Source organism: Augochlora pura, chromosome 3 (assembly GCF_028453695.1).
Source record: "Augochlora pura isolate Apur16 chromosome 3, APUR_v2.2.1, whole genome shotgun sequence".
NCBI classification, from domain to species: domain Eukaryota; kingdom Metazoa; phylum Arthropoda; class Insecta; order Hymenoptera; family Halictidae; genus Augochlora; species Augochlora pura.
Window position 1 is genome coordinate 26,919,999 of NC_135774.1, and position 12,643 is coordinate 26,932,641.

The following is a 12,643-nucleotide window of genomic DNA, read 5'->3' on the forward strand; positions in this document are numbered from 1 at the left end:
ATTCAGTAAATTTTATATATTATTGAATTGCATTTTGTGACTCGTGCAACAGTTAACAGCTCTTAACAATTTTCTAAATATAAAGAAATATGATAAAAATTATTTTGAAAAGTGTCACGAGATCATTTTTAACGGCGCCTTAGAGTCGCCACTGGATCGCAAAGAGTTAAGTCATTTTTGGCCATGTATACTCGACATAGGACCGCAAAGGGTTAAAAGTCGCCGTCACGAGTCAAACTCGTAAAAGTGTGGCAAGGGGTTAAACATATCCGATTTATAAATTCGATCGCGCGCTGTTCGCGGTCACACTGTTTATCCTGCAGCCGATGAGTCGCGCAGCCATCGATCGCGTTCTCGGTCGAGATCCGCGCGGAATCGGTCCGCGCATCCAGCGATCAGCCCGTTGACATCGGTTTCGCATTAGCGGCGATTCTGTCGCGCGAAACATTACATGGAAATCGAGCCGAACAACAGTGCCCGAATTCCGATCGCAGCTCTCAGTGAAATAATCCGTGTTACACGCCTGAAAAGAACCGCCTCGCCGTTTCTCCAAAGCGTTCCTCGAGCGAGCCAGCGGCCCACCGCAAATATTGCCCTAATGGAACGGCACTTAAGGTAATATCCGAGTAAAAGTTGTAATTAAAACACGCGCTTATTCCGCGGTGAATAATGAACGTTTCGCCCGCGAGGCGGGTGCTCGAAATTCTACCGAATGAAAATCCCTCGGAAAAGAGGGGGCGATATGCTCGAGAGAGAGAGCCACGGCGAACGAAATAAAAATCGCGGTCAATTATTTTTGCCGCGGCATAGATAGCGCATAAAGTCAACAATATTTCTACCGTTCGGTTTCGCTGGCAACGAGTACAGTGTTGCGTACCAGCGTTGTTGCAGAGACCAGCGTGTCGGACACACAGCGACACCGCGTAATACGAAAACAATTTGTCGGTGCGTAACTTCTGCGTGTAACCCGGAAAAATACAGCGGACCAGGCGAGAGAGACCCGCCGCGTGCAAAACGTTTTTCAGCTTTTCGTAAATGAATCGATTTGCGCCCGCACGATGCACGCCGCCCGCGCGGAACGCTCTCTTTGTGCCGCGAATTGGTACCGGGCACTGGGTCGAGCCCGGCTGTATGCCGGAAATAATTACCGTAGGACGATCTGAAAAACGCCGCGACGAATCTGAGTTCCGTCTGAACTGTGCAAAATTTGTTAAATAACATGTTGCCTGCGATTTCGATAATGGAGGAAGTGGACTTCCTGTCGAACGACATGCTCGATCGCAGCGCGCGAAAATTGACGCGAAATCGTCGTATTTTCAATTTTAATATTCATAATTAATAATCGAAAAATTCGAAATTAATAATATTCATATTTAGTGGATAGAAAAATTTCTAGAATAATTAAACATTTTCAGAAGGATTAAAAATTTCCAGGAGGATTAAAAATTTCCAGAATAATTAAAAATTCCCAGAATGATTAAAAATTCGTGGAACTTCGATCGAAATCGAAAAGACCTTCGTTGAATAAAAATCGACGGAATTTGTTTCATCGGCGCGCAAAAATTTCCGCCGTTTTAGAGTGCAATGTAGAGTCGCGAAATACGAGTATAATCGACAAAAGTCTTCCCAATCGCGCGCTCGCGTCGGTCGCGCTACATCGATTTTCCCTTCCTTTGTTTGGCGAAAAGCAAAAATTATCCACGGACGACGCCCGGTGCCAATATTTGTTCTTTCAATTTGGCGAATCGTTGCGGGCGCGCGCCGGTCAATTTTCGACGCGGCCGCTGCTCTAATGCAAAACTCGGCGTGCCGCGGCGGGAACGCGCAGTTTGCGCAGGTTAATTACATTTTCACGTTTAAATATTTTCGTTCGTTAAACACGCGGGGACGCGGCAGCGCGCCGCACGGGGGAAAACCGAGATTCCGACGATCGAATTCCGCCGGTGGACCCTTTGCGCGTTCGAATAATTTCGTGCGCCGCGAATATTGTCTTTCTGTACGAGTCGGTATTGTGCGCTGGGAACTTTGACGATCGCGGAGAAGCGGCCCGGCAGTGGACCGAGAATTTGTAAGCAGCTGTAGCAGACGCTGCGGTCGTTTTTATAAACTTCTCTCACAGTATAACACCTTTTGAGTACCTGCAATACCTGCAATACCTGCGAGTACCTTTTGAGTACCTTTGGGATTTTATTCGATTTTTTAACGAGCCCTGTCAAATTTCATTATGCTTCTAAGAGGTAAAATTTCACTGAAATTCTCGTTTTTCTTTGCTTTGGAAGTTTGGAGTTAACTTTACAAATATTTGTAAGCCATTCGGACGGTTTACTTTTGTTTGCTTGTTTCGAGAAAGGTTAACGAACTTGTTGATTGAGAAATAAAGGTTAATCGTGTCAAGGTTTCTACTATTTTTTCAGTGGGTGATTTGATTATATAAATGTCTTTTAAGTGAATTTAATTAAAATAATATATATATATATATTCATGGGCTGTGAATGGACTCGCACTACTAGCACAACTAGTCAATTGTAAAAATCATTTAATTTCTGTCGTAGAAAAATTAAATATCAATTTACACTTGACGTAACCTGGAAATATATATCGTATTAATTCAATTTTATTTCTAAATAGCAGTAGTATTTTTTATTTTGAACTTTAATTGCTATTAAATACTTTTAAACATAACATAAGATATTACTATTATTTATTTATATTCTTTATGTTAATATGAAGTATTTGGAGGAAAATAAAATAGGTAACAAATTTAATATATAATAAAATTTCATAATCAATAGCTATGCAATTTTCTCCACCGACCTATTTAAATCGAACAAATTATCAGCATTATCCAAAACATTAAATATCAACCCATTATTTTCATTAAATCGACTTATACCACTTTTAAAATAAACAGCCCATTTACCAAGTATTTTATTAATTTTCCCAACCTGCAATAGTCATTTTCCATAGCTTCGATAGAAAACAAACTTCGACAGAAAATTCTGAAGCTTCGTGGAAGAGGAGCCGGAAAGACTCGATCTAATCGAATCACCGGCGACGAATTATGGAGATTCCGATGCTCCTCGATCTCTCCGAATCTCGTCAGAAAAAGAAACAATAACCTCGCGAGTTATACAACGAGATTTGCGGGGCCGAGAGACTCGGCACTCGTTCGCGATCGTCGCGGAAATTGACGGAGAAGGAATCGAATTACTTGCCGGGATGTTCGTTCCATAGTGCAATTGTAAATTGATTCGACGGAAGAGCCGAGTCCTCGCTGCACTCGCAGCTCCAGCGTGTTCCGCGTTCGTTTTAATCGTTCTTCGATCAATTTTCTATTGTTTATCGTCCCTCGGTCCCATAACTCACGCGCAATTGACAAAGTATAATCGAGTCACGCTTGTTGCAATAGTCTACCACCTTTTCAGTTGTCGAACAATTGTAGAACAATTTTTAGCGGTGCCTTAGAGTGCGAAGGGTTAATTCAGAGAAAGGAGATTTCAATCCAGCGTCGCCTCGAGTTATCCGTGAATCCATCGATTGTTGTCTCGTCCAGAATTATTGCGACTTCGTTTGAAGATCCTCGGTCCAGTGACGAGTTTTATTATTGTTACGCCGCTCTGCGTTGCGTTCGATCGAACCTCGTGTCAGATTTTATATGAGTTACGTCTCGGTGCAGCGTCGCGATAAAAAGAGAGAGAGAGAGCGATGAATAGAGAGATAAAATGAAATATAAAGCGAAAGATACGGAGAGTGAAAGAAAGATATAGAGAGTGTAATCCTTGTTGAGAGTTCGATTCAGTGTGTATTACGATGTTACCGAGAGTCGTAGTTGTAAATTCGGTTCGCTGGTCCCGGCGCGAATGGTGGACGAGAGAGACATGGAAAGAATGCGGATCCGTATTCTCGGATGCGGCGCCGGAGAAAACAGGTACTTCGTCGAGAAGCACGAGGTTTAACGAGACGCGGAAGAATAGGCGGCGGCGGTAAGAGAATGTCGACGGCAGAGGATGCACGGGAAATAATTAAAAGTGTTACTCGAGCGATGGCTCCAGAGAGTGTGCTCGAATTGCCTGTTTTTCGCAGCGAATCCTCCCCACCCACCGGGATCCGTGTCGATCGGAGACCGTGCGCGTAATCGATCGTTCGGCTGATGGAACCGTTCGAGGTGGTCAAGGAACACGCTACGATGTATACAGACATTTAACGAAAATGGAACTATCAAGTACATTACGACTTTGTTTTATAAAAGATACTCGCAAAACCAAACGACTGCTGACGTTTTTATTCGATTACCCTTCCTACGAATATAGAGTTAATTATTGTGGTGATGGTATAGTAATTGTGTTGTTCTATGTTAGTATATTTATGCAATTAATCTAGTCGTAGATCTTTGAATTAAAATTTGAATTAAATTCTTTGTTGCAGCTATTTAAATTTATTAAAATTGTGGAAACAAAAGGAATTCGATTTTAAATTAAATTTTGATTGTCTGATAATAGAATTGTGAATTTTAAATAAATATTGCTAATTAGTGAATTATATCCTGTTGTTGTTGATCTATTTATTTAGTAATATTGTCTTAAATCATATGAGGCGAGCATAGATTACAGTTTTGTATATTATATATAATAGTTATCATATATTAATGATATACGTTGATATCCAGGTAAGTTGGACAAAGTTTTAATTCTTCATTTTTACACACAACCTATGAAATACAAATATTTTCAAACATAATAACATACATAGTATAAATTACATCAAAATTTGATTCTTTCGTTATCAAAATCTAGAAACCAAAGTAAACGAAGACGCACAAATTGTCTCCTTCTACCAGGGCAATTAATATTTAAATATTAATAATTGAATTGTCACTCACACTCTCTTCTTTCATCTTCATCTTCATATTGACATAAATCGTAGGAGAAATATTTGTATTATAAGATGTAAAATTGCCATTTCCTTGTGACAAGTATACACATCGCACCCAGTTGACAGATTAACTCACGCTACGACAATAACCTTCAAACTAACCGATTTTGCTATTCATATTTCACATAATCGTCGTCAGAGGTCGACGGCGTCCAATTGCGAGACGCAGTTGCGAGCTTCGGATTGGTCCCTTTGTCCCAAAGAAGATCGCCTTATTATTATTCGAAGAAGTTTCCTATCTATCGCGTTTGCCTTGAAGTTCATTCTTATCGAAGCGATCATGCAAGTTGTTCAGCGAAGTGCGAAGGGAAAGAGTAGCCGGTCCTCGATGCGAAAAGGATTTTCTATTGAGTTACGCGTAAGAAATCGTTCGCGAACAACCGCCGCGGCGAGTGTGAAATAAGTTGCCGACTAATTTCGAGCGGAGAACGAGTTTCGAAACAGGTAAGTGCTTACATTATCTTCCGGGGGTGGAGAGGTGTTTCCGTTTAAACTTAATACGACGCGCGGATTTATAAAAGCTTCCGCAAAGCTGCTTATAGTAAATAACTTATAACGGAGTTCGAAGCCGGGCCCGAACTTCGTAAGACGGACAGCTCTCTCTCCGTGCGACGAAATTCGCTTCGAGGAGCCTCCCGAGACAGAGCCCCGCCCGGCAAGTTTTAAACAATGGTCCTCGCTAAGGGAACTTGTTAATAGCTGTGTTTCTGATGAGCTATCGCGCTGCTTGCTCGGCGATTAGGCCGCCGCTTTCTTGCTCCAAGTCTATACGAGAGATGTACCGTCGTCTATAAATGTATCGGGGAACTTACGAAGTATATGTCAGGTTATGTATTATAAAATTTTCCGCAAGTGTACTTTATAAAAATGATCTTTCAATTTAATAGAATCATATTTGTTAAATAAAAGTAACAGTTTTGTTTATATGTAAATATAGAGTCGTTTGAATTTTAGACTCGAAACCTTATCGAAGAGATGTTTAAATGGAGCGCCTTTGAGAATTTTTCTCTCATATACTAAACAATGAATCTTCATGTCACTTGGCAGATTTATTGATACATACATGGGCCATGTATATGAATTATTATACATTGATGTCGTTAAAAATAAAGCGAAGAATCAATTTAATTTATCGAAAGTGCAAAGTAAGTCCTGCTGGAATGAACTCCACTACTCCACTTTTAAATCACGTAAATCGCAGAAGAAATAATCATTGGCAAACCAACATAAATCTAGTAAAAACACGTTATCATTATACTAACATCTCACCACAATAATCACAGTAAAAATTATAATATATTTACTTACATATTAACTGACCGCAGTCGACGTTCTCCTACCTTTCGCTGACCGCAAGAAATCGGCAATAATTCCAGGGCGCCCAGCACTAGAACCCCGGAATAAAATTTCAATACATTCGAATGGTATTCGCGGCACTTCCATAGCGCCAGAACCGGCCGAACACCGCGCGGTTATCGATGGGGCACCGTAAACGACAAAAAGGAAGGAAGGAAGGAAGGAAGAGTACGGTGGGACGTCGTCGGCCGTACACGCTCCTGTATATAAGGATCAGAGAATTGGAATGGCAAAAGATACCCCGCCGAACGGTTCGCGCGGTGGAAACAGAATTCAATTCCGTTCTACGATTTCCCGTAGAAACCCCATTGTGACGATGGTAACCGGGCACACGATTTTCCAGCGGCGTAAGCGGGCATCAATCGGATTCAACGGGGAATGAGAGTCCGGGACTTAGCCGGCGATCTATCGCGGTATCTGTACGCCGGATACGGACTCCCAAAAGTGCCCTGGCGCACGTATTCCTTGAGCCACCGAACGCGTCCGGAACTGTTTCGAATTAATCCGGTAAGCCGCTCGATCCTACCCGCGGAATTCACGGAATTTTCTGAGCAGACGATTCCACCGTGTTGTTTCTTCCGTACGGGTTCTTGTTGGCTGCCTCTTCGCGAAACCGGCGCCCGTTTCGTTCTCCTACCGAGTTTAGTTAACAATTCGTTTGAACCTGCTGTTCTCATCGCGTGTGTTTTTCATTATTTTGATAATCACAGCTTGCAACTGAAAAATCTGGAAAAATTCTATAACATGCGGTTTGATATCCAAAATAAGTTACATTTTTTTCAAAATTTTAGAAAACCGCTAAAGAGGGAAAAATGCCGCAAAACCGCGAAATCTAATTTACCCTGTAACTACCTTCACGGACGAGTTACAGGGTTAAAATTTTGCACAGATGTATTTTTATTGGTCAGCTATCGAACGATATATGACTCACTGAAAAACCTCTAAGGGCAGTTTTGACCATCTTAATCGGCTATGCCCTTTCTTAGATGTTCTTCAGCGCGACGTACAAAGGGTTAATTAAAATCATCAGATGTCAGCAACGATCGGAGATGTTCTAGGTTTTCAGGACTCGTATCATCGAGCAGCACACACGGCGGCTCCTCCATCTGGGAATTCCGCCTTAAATCGATTTGCGTCAGGTGAGCATCAACTCGGCCGCACCGGTGCCTCGTGAATGCGCGCCAATGCCATTCGAGCAATAACAATTTGGTTCATGAAAGCCGAAACTACGATCTGCCGATATTCACTTCCGATTGATTCTCGGCCGCTTTGACTCCCTCTCTCTCTCTCTCTCTCTCTCTCTCTCTCTCTCTCTCTCTCTCTCTCTCTCTCTCTGGCCGCGCGTGTGTGCCAGAGACGCGGCTCTCCGCGGCGTGATGTATCTCCGGAGGACGCACACACGTTTCGAATTAGGGCAGCGCGCGCGGCGGCGGTGGTTGCGCGCCGGCTGCCAGGCCGCTCGCCTCCGGGAGAGGGTGTAGCGGCTGATAGGGATACCTTAGAGCGTGTTCATAATCGGTATCGATCCGCGGTCATTAACGACAACCGACCGGGTGTGCGCTCGAATCCGGAAGGCAAATGGACCGCGAATGATCGATGAAATCTTGCGTTTGACAAAAGTGAAATACGGGCCCGTGTCGCCGTCGCCGCCGTCGACGCATCCGCGCGATACGCTTTGTGTACCTCCACCGCGATGGAAAGGCTTGACTAAGCATTTAGCATTGCTGCAGTTTCGTAAGAAAACATCTTTGCCAGGTCATATCCGAAAATCAAAAATTCGCACCTTCAGCACCAGCAAACATAGCGATTTTTAAGAATTTTTTTTGGAAAAATTAATGCAGTTATTTTTAATTTGAGTATGTGGTTTGAAAGTGCATACATTGGAGAACTTATGGTAATTTTTTGGTTGCCAGATCTGAAGAAATGTTTGCCACTTATAGAATTCATTGGCGTCATTCGAATACGTTTCCTAGTTTAGTTTTAGAACTAAATGTCTATTTTCCAATTAAATTTTTAAGCTTCTAACGTGAAGAAATTTTGTGATGAAAAATAATAAAATGGTAGAAAGATAGTGACGAAATTTTTCGATGGTAGGATGATAAGATAGTGGAAAGATAGTGGCGAAATTTTTCGATGGAAGAACGATAAGATAGTGGAAAGATAGTGATTAACTAGGCGACCGAGGAAACAATTTCATTTCGCCCGGAAGCGACGGGGTCGCCGCCGCGATCCGGGTGCCTTGATCTCGATCAAAGTGTTCTTAAACGAGGGTATCTGCCAATTAATTCGCGCGCCGCTGACGGTCCTTCGTTTCGACCGGGCGGGGAATGAAATTTTTTCTCCGGTCGACGCGGGGACTACTAATCGCCGGGGAACGCGACTCGGAATGTCTGATCGGCGCGAATTCCTATGTGCAAATGAGATTCTGACGCGAGTCCCGGTAGGGGGTGAGGGAGAAAGAGAGGGCCGAACGTGTTATTGGAAAGGATTCTAACGACAGGGAATCGAAGGAATCCCGCGAGTCGATCAACTGCGTGGTTGAATGGGAGAAGCGATACGGTTGCAATTGCTATGAAATCGCCGGAACCTAAGACTAGCTGCGAACAAATTATAATCAGCTGTTTTGAAATTGAAATTACAAGAATTGAAATTACTTTTAATATAATTGTAGGAGTTGTTACTGTTCATCAAATTTCAATATTATTAATTTATTGTTTAAAGTAAAGGTTGAAATACGTACTGTTTATTATGTAAATTACTTACATTAATTATTGAAATTATTAGAAATCTTTTGAAATATTAATCATTTAATTATATACGTGTAAACTATTGATTAAATAATTATAAGATAAGTAAAATTCTTTTAATGTTTAATCAATTATTTCAAGAAATTTCTAAGAACAGCGACGATCTCAAACTGCAAAATCAAGCTAGATTCAGTGAAATTAAATTAGCTAAAAACCAGTCTGCTAAAAAATATTTCTAAGCACTGCAAAAATCAAGTTACCTATTACTAAGTTCTCAATTATTTGCAAAGCAGATAGACGCAAATTTTCCAAGTAGAACGTCGAATTCTAGAGCGACAGTGCACGGTATTCGAATGTACGGCTTCATTGCGCAAATTTGCTGGGGACTCTACCCCGGATACGGAATCGAGTCCGCAAGCCTGTCGGAAGTGTCCACATCTTCAGCGGCGCGGCGCGCGCTCTAAGAGGGAGAAGGAAACCCCGGGCAAGGTGGCAGGGAATTTATTGGAACGAAGTCGAAGCCATCAGACCCGGCTAGCTTCGCCCGAGCGCGCGATGGTAACTAGTTCGGACGCGCGAAACGGGAATGCCGGGGCCAAACGACGCGAACGAAACGCTAATTAGCCGAGACGAGAACTCCGCGGGGACACCGAAACGAGAATGAAATTTACTCGAAAGTCGATGCAATCAGGCCTGGCCGGCGAACGGAAATTGAACGGGGCTTGGGTAACCCCGCAGCCACGACGGATACCCTGGGCCTTTTAAAATACCGCCAACTTTCTCAAACATCGGATTTCGACGAACTTGTTCTGAGGACCCTTTATCGAACGGAATATCGTTGTTCCTTTGGATGAATATTAATTAGCTTGGTGAGAAAGATCTGATCTGTTGTATCCCAATGTCTGGATACAATTTACATTCATCGGGCAACGGGGGTGTTTAGCATCGTTTGAAGACCGATTGCTCTGTGATACTTTATTACAATTTATTAAATGGTATACTTTGGTATACTCAAATGGTATACTCAACCCATTGCACAAGAATTTGCATCCATCCACCAATATAACTTCGCAAAATTCTCTGCTCGGCTTCGATCCAAACGATTCGAAACAATTCCAAGCAAATTGGTCAAACAGCCGTTCAAAGCCAGCCAATTATTTCATCATGCGAAACGAACTTTTCGACCAAAACGATCGCATCCGCGGACGGAAAATTGACACAGGTGGAGAGCGGCCTAGAGAATGTCAATGAGAGCATAGGCGGCGGGACCATTTTTCGTCGCGTATAGCGCGCGATAGGAGCCTAGAGCGTTAGCAGGATGCGCGTCAAGAATAATAATCGCGAGGCGGGGAAAACAAGCGGGGCGAGAACCGTCGCGCGTTCGCGACGGAGGAGATCGAAGAGAGAGCGGGTTACGGATCGAAGTGAGAGCGGGTTACGGATCGAACCAGGGGAAGGAGGGATATGAAATGTTTGTAAAGTAAATTTCAGCTCCGGCACGAAAGAAGAGGACAACTCGATTTCGAGTTTTAATCCAATCCTCGGCTCCCCGGGGTCCGCGTCCACCCCCTTGCCACCCCCACCCCCCTCCTCGTTTCATCCCTTATCCCGCGGATCGGTTCGTGTTGACAAGCCACGCCCGGCCTTATTCAGGTTCCTCCTTTCTGTTTTCTCCATTTCCTGTCTCCGCCATTTCCCTGGCATCTGTATTCCCGGCTCGCGGAAATATCCGTCCGGAAAGAAGGGCCGCGTCTCTCTTCGACGACTATAACTCCCGCCCCGCGCCATCCCTGTTCCGAGTGGTTGACGCGGGCAAACATTGTCGCACCGACGCAAACACGTATTAGAGTGTTCTCCGCTACCAACTTCCCGGGGGCTACCCGGGGCGTGTTTGTTAACGCGTTTTGGATTGTTTCAAGGCTTTCACAGGTGCTACAGATTTTTTAATGCCCCGGAGAAAAATTCTATAAAGAAAAAGTTGCTTGAAATAATCTCAGGAATCTACTATTTCTATATTTTTTAGACATTTTTGGGACACCCTGTACATCTTTAGAGTCAACCCATTGGCGAGTACAAATATGAACGTACTTCCTCGAGACGTTGATCTTTACGACGCATTTCAGGGTCGTTGCAGGGTAGTACGGAATTTCTATGGAAACGGGGGGGCGTTTCAGATGTTACATATTGGTGACGGGGGAAGAATACACAGGGAACAGAAGGAAAGGAAAGACGCAAACGTCGTTAGCGACGAACTGAGGGATTACTGGGAAGGTGAGCAACCATTTTCCTCGAGGAGTATGGGATTTGCGGGCATAGCTGGCGCGGGATTTGCGCCGGGGGAAGAAGAATCGTTGCGATCGGGAAACGTCGCGGAATAAGAGGAGCGAGCGAGAGAGAGCAAGAGAGAGAGAGAGAGTAAAAGCGAGCGAGAGAGCTGGAGAAAGAAAGAGAGAGTAAAAGCTAGCGAGAGAGCAGGAGAGAGAAAGAGAGAGTAAAAGCAATCTAGCGAGAAAGAGAGAGAGAGAGAAAGCGAGTGAGCGAGCAAGAAAGGAAAAGAGAGAAACAGAGAGGGAGAGAGAGAGAGAGAGAGAGAAAGAAAGGGAGAGCTACGTGCCAAGGAACTTTCGGAACAGACTCCGGAGCAAAGTGGCCGAGAACGGGAGAACCGGGAATGAATTGCCCGTGGAAAATGTGTTACGTATTGGGGATACACGTCGGGCAAAATTTAACCTCTTAGATCCGTACTGTATAGACATGCTGGAAAGGAAATAACTTCAGTGTCTATCACACGGAAACATAATTGTGAACTTTATTCTAGAAAGTAGACTTTTATTGATATTACAGTCAGACTTGAGTACACTTAGTTTGAAAGCGATCTAAGTCTGTTCGTAGATTGTTCATACATTTTACACACTGCTCCATTCTTGTCTACAGTTTTACTTAAAATATTTTCCCAGGTTCTGCCATGGGAAACCTGTTTTAAAGTTTCGATGGGAATATAATAAATTCTCTGGAATTGTCCCTTAGTTTGCGAACAAAAATGGACAATTAAGGAAGAGGAGATACGATTATTCGACCCTCCTGACTACCTTTTATAGTTATTAACAATCGCTATTGACAATTTTCCTTAACTAACCCTCACCTTATAAACACAAATGAACAAATTAATAAAAAGAAATCAACAAATATAAAAACGAACAGCAAGACTAAAATAATCACATCTCCTCTCCCCTAATTGTCCATTTCCCTATAGAAGCTAAAAGACACTTACAGACAATTCACCATAATCCGACAAATCCCGCGACTAAGACCCCAAAACCTAGTTCGAACCTGGTTCAGTGAAATATCGGTCGACGCAATTTCTTTCACAGTAATTCGCGTAATAATCGCGTCAGTCGTCGGCGAAAGCAGCAAGGAAATAATAGTGCGCGAGGGCGTGGGTCGCGGGAGCCCCGACACCCGACGATGTTTCATCGTCGATGATTTATCGAACGGAAGGCGAGCACGGCTCGTAAGTCGACATTCATAAGATCGTTCACTCCGCGAAAGGCGAGCCCGGGGCTTCGTTAATGTAATGGATGCTGAAACTACAGCGATCGCGTCGAACG